Here is an 11,160-nt window from a genome sequence, read left to right on the forward strand (position 1 = left end):
TTGGTCAATGACATGAGACAAAATATATGTGAACTGCTGTATGAAAAGTGAATTTACTCTGTAAATCTTCACCCAAATCCTAATAAAAAAAAGAAAAAAGAAATAATAAGCTTGAATAAACAGAGATTATCTAATCCAATGAACACAGAGAAAAAGAAAAAGATGAACAATCTCAGAGACCTGTGGTAAACGTCAAGTGCTACAGGATGTATGTACTAACAGTCCCAGAAGGAGAAGAGATGCAGAAAATGGAAGAGAAAATATTTTTAAAAATAATGGCTGAAAACATCACAAATTTGATCAAATTCCCACTGTTTCGTTGCTGCACCAGACCAACTGAATCAGAGTTTAAGTTACTTAGGTCATTCTAATGTGTAACCAGAATTGAGAACCACTCATCTATGTCAGTGTTTCTCAATTTTTTTTTTTCACACTAAAATAGTCTGTGAATCTTCCAAAATGATGATGTGAGGTGTTGCTCTCAAAAATTCTAATTTAATTTTTCAAGGATGTGTTCTGGTCATATGAATTTTGGAAAGCTCCTCAGATGATTCTAATGTGGAGTCAACATTGAGAATCATTGATTGAAAGAAAGGTGTGATGGGTTCCAAAATATCACCCTACCCATCAATAGTAAAAAGATCATGGAAAACTAATATACCTCAAACTGAAAAAATATCTTAAAAAAATGCTGTTTACTATGATTTTTTTTTTCTACCACCCAAACACATTCTCTTTAGCCAGCTTCTTTTTGGTGGAAAATATACTTTCTAGACCTACCTGAAAAATAAATGCAAAATTTCCAAATAGTGGGATTATAGGTTTACCCAAATTATTCATAGAATCTAACAATGAACAAATGTGTGAACAAAATGCAATAACAATATCAAAGTACACTAACCTACAGGAGAAAATAAAACAATTTTATATTATAGGGTTTCATAATGTAATTAATTTGTTTTAAATGATACATATTTTCAAAGTAAGCTAAAGAACATAGGGTAGAAGACTTAATATACAATATGAAAGAATTCTATTGACTACATTATATAAAAATTGTCTTCTATGCTACCAACTACCAGAGTGACCTTATGTGGCTGACATAAAAATGAAGAATTGATAACAAATTCTCACTGTGACTGAATTTTCAATTGAACAGACTCTCAGCACCACAACCCTAAAACTCTCTTTCTGATTAATGCCTTCTAACTATCTTCACGTTTTGTGTAAGATTACAGAGTTTTAAAAGCACAACAAAATTGAATGTCCATCCCTGATATTTCTCAATGTAAAGGCATGGAACGTTTACAAACACATTGTTGCACAATTTCCAGGATTGAACATGCTGCAGCAGTCTTGGTTGTCTATAATAAAGAAAAAGTCAAGAGTCTCAGACAGTGATTTGGGTGTCCTATACCCTAACGCAATCTAATCATACCATTCGGGCACCACTCCATAGCATTTTAAGTGCCAGAGAAGCCCATTCATCTGTATTTAAGCCACTGGCTATGATTTCAATCACCGGGTCATAGCAGCTGTCTGCACTACTTGTGATTCCTGCTGTGCTCATCTCCACAGGGGATAGGCATAAAAATTGGTTGTGGGGGGATGCCATTTAAAACTGGCTCTAGAAATTTGCCCTTCCCAATTCGTATCACAGTAACTGATTAGGCAGAGGCACAGAAGCATCTGGGCTTGGAGAGAAATGCCTTGTTATCTCAAGGAGTCCACACCTCAGTGGGTCTGGCAGATTTCAGCTGGCCCAAGGGCCTGACTTGCCAGTTGCTAATGGAAAAGAATCACTACCTTATGTAGTATTCTTTTCAAAATAATAAAATTAAGTAAGCCAAAAATACTTTGTAAAGAAAACAATTTCTTATGGGGCGGTGGGGGAGTGGGGGCACACTTCAGTGATTTTAGTCAGTTCTGTGACTCATGCTATATATTTCGGCAGTGAGAGTATTTGTGTTTAGAGACTCCACTAGCACTTTATTTCTCCTATTTTGCATTTCCATATTTATAAAGTTGAACCTCTTGAGATTTGTGTTCTATGTGGTAGTGATTGTTTTATGCAACTTTATTATGTAGACAAAACAGCAGCAGTATGGTGATATCCTCCCACCTAGATGCCTAGAGTGAGTACATTTTCTCCTGGGGTTCTGTGGGCTATGGAAGTATATTCCTGATGCATCTTGGAATGTTAAAGTCCACAGGAACACTGTTCCCTGGAGGTACAAGGACTATGCAAACCATAGGAGTAAAGGAAAGAGAAGTTGGCTACATAGAGGTAGAAGCAGAAAGAGAAAGAGTGAAGAATTTGAATGTCTCAGGAGAAGCCACACTGTAAAGACAGGAGAAAAATTGCATAAAGGAATGTAAAATTGCTCCCATAATATGGGAAATCAATTGGGGCAAGTTTCTCATGTGTTTTGTTTAGGAGGCAGAACTTTGCTATTGCCAATATATCACACTATTCAATAAACACAGAGTACTGCTGTGCATCAAAAAGAATCCAGGAGCAAATTCAACCATCGAATTTTGACACAGATCCAGCTTAGACTGAGCCATATATTTATCTGAGTACATATCTGACTTGTCTTTAAAAGTGTAATTTTCCATTCACTCTCATCCTGGAGGGTGTCCATACATTTCCAAAAGATTTAGTGGATTTAGTCCTGCATTTTGAATTTTAAAATATTAGCCTTTACAAATCAAATCGGGAAAAGAGAAAGCAAAATAAAATAAATACCCCTTCCTCTATTAACTACAAAATCTAATTAACAAAAGAACACACTTTCAGCTGGAATGCTCTTCCTCTATCTCTTCACATAAATAGCTCCTTCTCACCCTTTAAGATTTAACTTTAATGTCAAGGCCACCAACCAATCTCTCTTTATTTCTTTCAGAACTATGAGCATTTGTTAGTTGTCAATCTTTCCCACAAAAGTGGAATCTCAATGAGAACAAGAATCATATTTTCTACTGACCATAATCCATAGAGAATGTGTCATAAATATTTTTGGAAGAACGAACACACTTACGCAAGAGAAATGCATGATATGGCTCTTCTACCAATACCCATAGCCCATATTCTGGTGGCTTAACTGAGATCCACAAAACAATACTAGATATAAGTTACTTTTTTGTTATCTATTAACATATAAAATACATTGTTTCATTCATTCATTGAATTAATTTCTTGATCACATAAAATGTAACAAATATTGTTTAAGTTTCTGGAGAGAGAAAGATGATTACGATATGGTTCTTATTTGTAGGAACCCACAGCAATGATTATTTTGGCTGTTATTCAAGATTTTGTACAACAAGCCTGACCTATTTATTACTCTGTGTCATTGTACACACCCTGATCCTATTTCCTGGAATGTCATAGTAGCTTCTTTATCAGTTGAAATACCTTCCACATTCTCCAAAACCTACTGAATGGTGATGACACATGCTGCATCTCAAATATCCCCACAAAGAAAATAGCATATGCATTTACAATTATCATGTAGAACCATCATCTGTTGCAATGAAGAAGCACGATGTTGAAAACATGGACAATCCAACTTCTCTAAAATAGTATTTTTGAGTTTATGATAAAGAATACCAAAATCCTTGAAGATATTGAGAAAACTGAAGCTTTTATTAACAGGCTTAGGAATTAGAAGGTGGGCTGGAAGAGTTTAAAAATTTCTCTTATGCTTTGGACTTAACTGAAAACAATTGCTCATTACAAAAGTGTAGCAACGAAGATTTTCTGATTTAAAATGTATGTAAAGGTTTAGATCTTAAATGGCTTTTTTATTCCTTAGTGAGAATGGTGCTGAGAAGAATGCTATATAGAGACTTTAACACTCTAGTTTAAAAAGTCTTGTGTGAGCTCTCCCTATAGAATTTAATGCAATACTGCCTTGCAAAAAGTGATAAGAAAAATAAAAGAGCTGATTTTAACTAAAAAATAATACAAAATCACTGACAAATGTAAAAATTTATAAATTTTAGATTAGCAGAATATGGCAAAGGGATAAAAATATCATTATATTGATCAAATACCCTTAAAAGCTTCACATATTGCCAAAAAGCATACGACAGCAAAATTCACAAAGGTGATTTACCGTATTTTAGAGATATGTGATATATTGTCAACAATGTTTAATAGCTTTTCGGGCAACATTAATATATTTTGAAGATTAAACAAAGCCCAGAATCTATTCTTTTGGTCAATCAAATATTTGCTGGAAGACAAACTTTCTGAGCTGATGTCTCTTTCTTAGTTTTCCTTTATTTATTTATTTTTTTATTGTGATTTGGGTGAAAGTATACAGAGCAAATTGGTTTTCCATTTAACTATCCATACAAATTCTGTTTTTGACGTTCACTTCAATTCTCACAAAGCAACAGCACTCTTCCCACTTCCCCATTGTGCCCACAACTTTCCTTTCTCCTTCCTTCCAATCCCCTCCTGCATCTTAGCTCTATTCCTGAACAAATGTTGTCCTCTTGATCTCCTATGGTTGATTGTTCTAATAAATGCATACACCACAGGTACCACCATTCACCTTATAGATCTTTTTATAATTTGCTTGCAAGTTGAGCCACAGAGGTTGAGTTGAGTTTCCAGCTTGAAGGGTGTCTAAGAGTCATAATCTTGTGGGTTCCACCAGTCTTACTCAGATCAGCAGGCTTGTTCTTTTTTAAAATTTTGAGTGTTGTTCCCCATTTTTCTCCCACTCTGTTGGGGACCTCCTATTGTGTTCTCTTTCAGAGTGGTCAGCAGTTGTAGCCAGGCACCATCTAGCTCTTCTCATCTCTGGATGGAAGTTTCTTTACTCTTCTTTGCTCTGGATGGAAGAGACCAATAGGTGCACCTTAGATAACCACTCACAAGCTTTCAAGACCCCAATCACAACTCACTGGATGAAGATGTAGAACACTGAGCTTGTGGACTATATTATGCCAATTGACCTTAGTGTCCTCCAAGACTATGATCCTGAGTCCGCATGTCCAGCAACCATTCCCTCAAGGTGTTTGCTTATGACTAAGAAGTTTTTTTTTTGTTTTTGCTTTTGTTTCTTAACTTTGCCCCTGTATGCTATACTATATTCATGGATATATTTGTATCATATACAAATACATAGGTAGAATTTTCTTCTGTCAAGCACAATTATATTCATGAATGTAGTCCTATTTGCCTTCCCACTCCTGTTCAGCTTGAGTATCTATGTATCCATTTGTACATTATTGTTATTATTGTTATTGCAGGATTGTGTATGTAATAGTGTTCACCTTTGTTTCCTTTAACTCTTGTGAGGAGCTTGAACCCTACCATTACAGAATGGGGATGATTTTCTTCCTTCCCCATGGTTATTTTGAGGATAAGAATTACCTATAGGTGCTTAGAAAATGTATAAAAAGTTATGCATTTCTATCCTCTATTAAATGTTGTTGTTGTTAGGTGCTGTAGAGTTGGTTGTGACTAGTAGTGATAGTATGTACAGCAGAATGAAACATTGGTTGGCCCTGCACCATTCTCATGATCTTTCTATGCCAAACCCATTTTTGTATTCATTGTATCAATCCATCACATAGTGGATCTTCTTCTTTTTTGCTGACCCTCTCTCTAAGAAGAGTGATGTCCTTCTCCAGGGACTGGTCCCTCTTGATAACATGTCCAATATACCTGAAAAGTCTTGCCATCCTTGCTTATAAGGAGCATTCTAACCAGACTTCTTCTAAGACATATTTGTTTGTTTTTCTGTCAGCACATGGTATATTCAATATTTTTCACCAACATTGTTATTCAAAGTCATCAGTTCTTCTTCAGTCTTCCTTATTCATTGTCCAGCTTTTGCATGAATAGGAGGTGATTGAAAAAACATGGCTTGGGTCAGGTGTACCTTAGTCCTTATAGTAACATATTTGTTTTTCAACTCTTTAAAGAGGTCTTTTGCAGCAGATTTGCTCAATGCAATATGTCTTTTGATTTCTTGACTGCTGCTTCTGGGGACATTGATTGTTGATCCAAGTAGAAAGAAATCCTTGACAACTTCAGTCTTTCTCTGTTTATTATGATGTTGCTTATTGATCCAGTTGTGAAGATTTTCATTTTCTTTATGTTGAGGTGTAATCAATACTGAAGGCTGTAGTCTAATATTCATCAGTAAGTGCTTCAAGTCATCTTCATTTCAGCAAGCAAGGTGGTGCTACGTGCATATCTCAGGTTGTTAATGAGTCTTCCTCCAATCCTGATGTTGTGTTCTTTGTCATAAAGTGCAGCTTCTCAGATTATTTGCTAAACAATTGCCTCTTGGTCTATGTATGGGCCCACATGAGCACAATTAAGTTTCTGGAATTCCCATTCTTCATAATGTTATCCATAATTTGTTATGATCCACACAGTTGAACATTGTGCATAGCCAATAAAGCACAGGTAAACATCTTTTTGGTATTTTCTTTCAGCCAAGATCCATCTGACCTCAGAAATTATATCCTTCATTCCTTGTCTCTCCTGCTTCAACTTCTGGCAATTCCCTGAAGTGTACTGCTGCAACAAGTTTTATTTCTTTTCTACATCTTACTTGCATATGATGTTAATGATACTGTTCAATAACTTCCACAATCTGTTGGCTCACCATTCTTTGGAATGGGCACAAATATGGATCTCTTCTAGTCAGTTGGCCAGTTAGCTGTCTTCCAAATTTGTTGGCATAGACAAAATGCCTAAAGCACTGTATCTGTTTCTGGAAAGATCTCAAATGGTGTTCTAACAATTCCTGAAGCTCTGTTTTTTCCAATGCCTTCTGTGTAGCTTAGATTTCTTCCTTAAATGTCATCGGGTCTTGATCATATGCTTCCTCCTGAAATGTTTGAATGTTGACCAATTCTTTTGGGTACATGGTGGGATACCATGGATTGAAATTTGTCCCCTCAAAATATGTATCAGCTTGGCTGGGTCATGATTCTCAGTAATCTGGCTGTTACATAATGACATAATCATTCTCCATGTTGTTATCTTATGTGGTCAGCCAATCACTTGAAAGGGGATTAGAGTGGGATGCAACACCTTCACTCAGACCACAGCCCCCATCCAGTGTGGCTTACATCACCTTTTACCTTATAGGAAGTAAAAGGAAAGTGAAGTAAGCAGAGAAGGAGGGACTTGACTGCCACCAATAAAGAAGAGACACTTTAGTCCGAAGGACTGAAACACATCCTTTGGACACAGGGTATCTGTGCTGAGAACCTCTTAGACCCAGGAGAAGATCATCACCAATGCACATGGAAATCACCAAGGGATGCTGGGCTCAAAGATATTGAAAGGAAACATGGATCTTCTTCCAAAGCTGAAAGAGGGAGACAGCCTTCTCCTAAAGCTGACACCCTGACTTTGAACTTCTAGCCTTTTAAACTGTGAGAAAATAAATTTCTGTTTGTTAAAGTTGAGGTATTTTTGTCAGTGTGCTGCATTATGGTGGCTTGTATGTTGCTGTGATGCTAGAAGTTAAGCCACCAGTATTTCAAATATCAGTAGGGTCATCCGGGATGGACAGGTTTCAGTGGAACTTCAGATTAAGGCAGACTAGAAGGAAAGTCTCGGTGATCTACTTCTAAGAAATTAGCGAATGAATTATGAATAGCAGTGGAACCACCTACCCTAAACAAAGAAATAAACAAACAAAACCATTGCCATCAAGTCAATTACAATTCATTGCAACCTTCATTGGCTTTCCAAGGCCGTAAATCTTTGCATAAGTAGATTGCCTCATCTTCCTTCTGTGGAGTAGCTGTTGGGTTTTAACTGCCAACCTTCCGATCAGCAGTCAAATGCCTTAGACACCAGAGCTCCTTTCCTACCCTAAACAGTTAACTTCAAATACCTAGAAATTATGAATTATCAATAATAATTCATCCACATATTTCTTTGAAAAGTGTATCCTGTTTTAATATGTATTTTGTCTTTATATGATAAAATAAACCTAAATATTTTTAATGAACATATTTAAAGAAAAACAATTAATAAAATTGTCAAGAAAGAGAAAATATATGACAAATAGCATATAACCAATCAAATTCTGGTACTTTGTGCTTCACCCTCATGATACAATTTTAAAAAATACCAGGCATCAACAAAGTGGACTTTGGTAAACTTCCCCTGGTTAGACTCTTACTACAGTACTTGGGGGAATATGCATTTAATAAAATGGCAAAGCCTGATTATGTTACTCACATACTAACTTATAATGGTAGACCCCAATCTCCATGTCAGGGTCCCCCATTATGAGTTCTGGACTTTCAAACATTCTCTTTCAATTCCTCTAACTTTTGGAGCTCTGCTAGCTTAGTGCCTAAGGCACTTGACTGCTAACCAGAAAGCTGGTGGTTCAAACCCACCAGCCACTCCTCGGAAGGAAGGTTGGGCAATCCTACTTCCGTAGTGATACTGCCTCGGAAACCAAGGAGGGGTCGCTATGAGTCGGGGCCGACTCAACGGCACATAACAACAACAACAACAACTTTTGGTATTAAATTGCTCAAGGCCTTCTAGGAATCTAAACCCCATTGTGAGGGTAGACACTGTTTTTGCTACTATCCTACCTCCAAATTTTCTTTCAACATTGAAGCAACAGCCAAGCCTTTCCTTTTGTTGCCAGTCTTGGGGCTTCTGTTCATCTTCAGAACTCTTCGTTGGTACTTGAAAGATTTTTTCAAATGATATTAGTCTCCTGCTGTTCAACAGATTTATTTAGGGCTGAATTTATGTCACATTTATTTTTGCATGTTTCCACAATGCATTGCTCAGTGTTGTCAATATAGTGGTATTTAGTTAAAATTTCTGAACAAAAAACATCAGAAATCCTATCTCTTCTGGAGATCCCTGATTACTTAGAATTATATTTCTACCTTGTCTAGACATGTATTTTTTTACTGCACCCTGACTTAATACTTAGGAAAACTGCTTCCACTCTCCATCACCTTCTCAACACCATTCTCCATGTAGCAACATGTCAGAATGAACTTATTAGAACATAAATTAGAATATGTATTTTCCCTGATTAAATTCACCCAATGATTTTACACAGCAATTAGAATTAAATCCAAAATCCCTTACCTAGTCTTGGTAATCTGATCCTGACAATCTTTTCAACGTCATCTACTCCCTCTCTTCCTCTTGCCCACTACTTCTTAGCCTCAGTGGTCTTGTTATGGTCTTGGAACATGTAATTCATAATCAAATTAGTGTTTTTCTCTACCATCCTCTAACCCTGAAACTCTATGTTCCCAAACCTTCACTTGATCAGCTTAGCTCCACTGACACTTCCTCTAAAAGCCTTTTGTGAGTATATGCACCAAAGTATCTGTCAAGATACTCTGTCACATCACCCATTTTATTTCTTAACATCTTTACACTTATCTGATAGATTCTAATCTACTAATTTATTGTCTATCTCCTGTTCTTCATAAATTCCATGAGATTGGGAACTTAATATGATTATTTCCTACAGTATTTCCAGTGTCTAAAATAGTACCTGGTAGTGCCTAAGGCATTTGACAGCTAACCAGAAGGCTGGCAGTTCAAACCCACCAGCCACTCCTTGGAAAGAAGTTTGGGCAATCTACTTCCATAGTGATACTGCCTCAGAAATCCAAGGAGGGGTCGCTATGAGTTGGACCTGACTCAATGGCAGTGGGTTTTTTATTTTTAGATACATGGTTATTGAAAAAAGGAATGAATGAATCTGCTTTTTACCTGTACACTCTAGCCAATTAGTTTTCTTTTCTTTCTCTCTTTTTTTTTTTAAATTATATTCTCAAAATATCCATTTCTATACACTAAGGATAATCCTACAGTAATCTTGCAGAAATTATGAACTGTCTTTGAATCTACTCAGTCTAGCTATGTCAGAAATGCTAGATATTTATGGAATTTCATATTTATAGAATTAAGCCAGTAATCATTTTTAATTAGGAAAAGATACATTCTGAATTTTAAATTTATAAAGGAGGAGTTATATTCCAAGGGTAACCCACAGAATTTATCTAAGCCTATATGCTTCAAAACTATAAAACCTGGCAATCCCTTTAATATTCTTATCAATTCTAACTTTACCATTGTTTCTTCAAATATACAATGTTGATTTCATTATTTGATTTACTCATTTCATTTTCTTCAAGTTTATTTGTGACTATAATCTTCATTATATTTTAAATAGATATCCATCTCTTGAGTCAAATTAACATGGGAAATTACTGCAAACACACACACATACACCTACGCACACTATTCCCCATTGATCTTGCTTTAGTTTGTTTTAATGTAGTTTTGTGATCTTTTGTTGATGTTATAAATAAATAGCTACATTTAGTATTTAATTTTACTTCACTGTCATGAAACTAAGATTATTTGGTCACTTTGTCACAAGACTTATCACTTTCATATTACTAATTAATTCTGTCTCTTGGTCAGAATTAATTTCTGACTCTCCATTCCTAAAACAGTTTCCTCTATTTTCTGAATGATAAAAATGTCAATGAGCAATGTTCTGCATCCAGAGTTGGTGAGTAGCCACTTAGGGCCTTACAAACTTGTTAGCAGCCACCTAAGGTACAACTATTTATCTCTCTCCATCCAGAGATAAAGAAGAATGAAGGAAATCAAAGACACAAGCAAACAATTAGCCCAAAGCACTAATGGAACATGTGCACCTCAGCCTCCATGACCCTGAGACCAAAAGAAATATATGTTGTCCAGCTACTACTGTCAACTTCTCTGAAAGGGATCACAACAGAAGACCCTGAATAAAGTGGGGAAAAAATGTTTTGGGGAACAAAACTCAAAATCATTAAAAAAAAAAAAGACCAGGCTTACTGGTCTGATGGAGACTGGTGGCCATTACACACTCTCAAGTTGGAATTGAATTCACCTCTGTGGCTCAACTTTCAGTCAAACTATAGATAGGCCTTTAAGATGAACAATAACACCAGGGAGACATGCATTTACTAGAACAACCAACCATAAAAGATCAAAAGGGCAACATTTGCCTAGAGATAAAGCTCAAAGAGCAGGAAGGGACAGGAAAGAAGGATGAAGGGAAATGATAAAAACAGGGAGGACGTAGAAAGGGTGCTATTACATTGTGGAGCTTACAATCAATA

Source organism: Orycteropus afer, unplaced genomic scaffold (genome assembly GCF_000298275.1).
Source record: "Orycteropus afer afer isolate SDZICR_OR568_19922 unplaced genomic scaffold, OryAfe1.0 scaffold00205, whole genome shotgun sequence".
NCBI classification, from domain to species: domain Eukaryota; kingdom Metazoa; phylum Chordata; class Mammalia; order Tubulidentata; family Orycteropodidae; genus Orycteropus; species Orycteropus afer.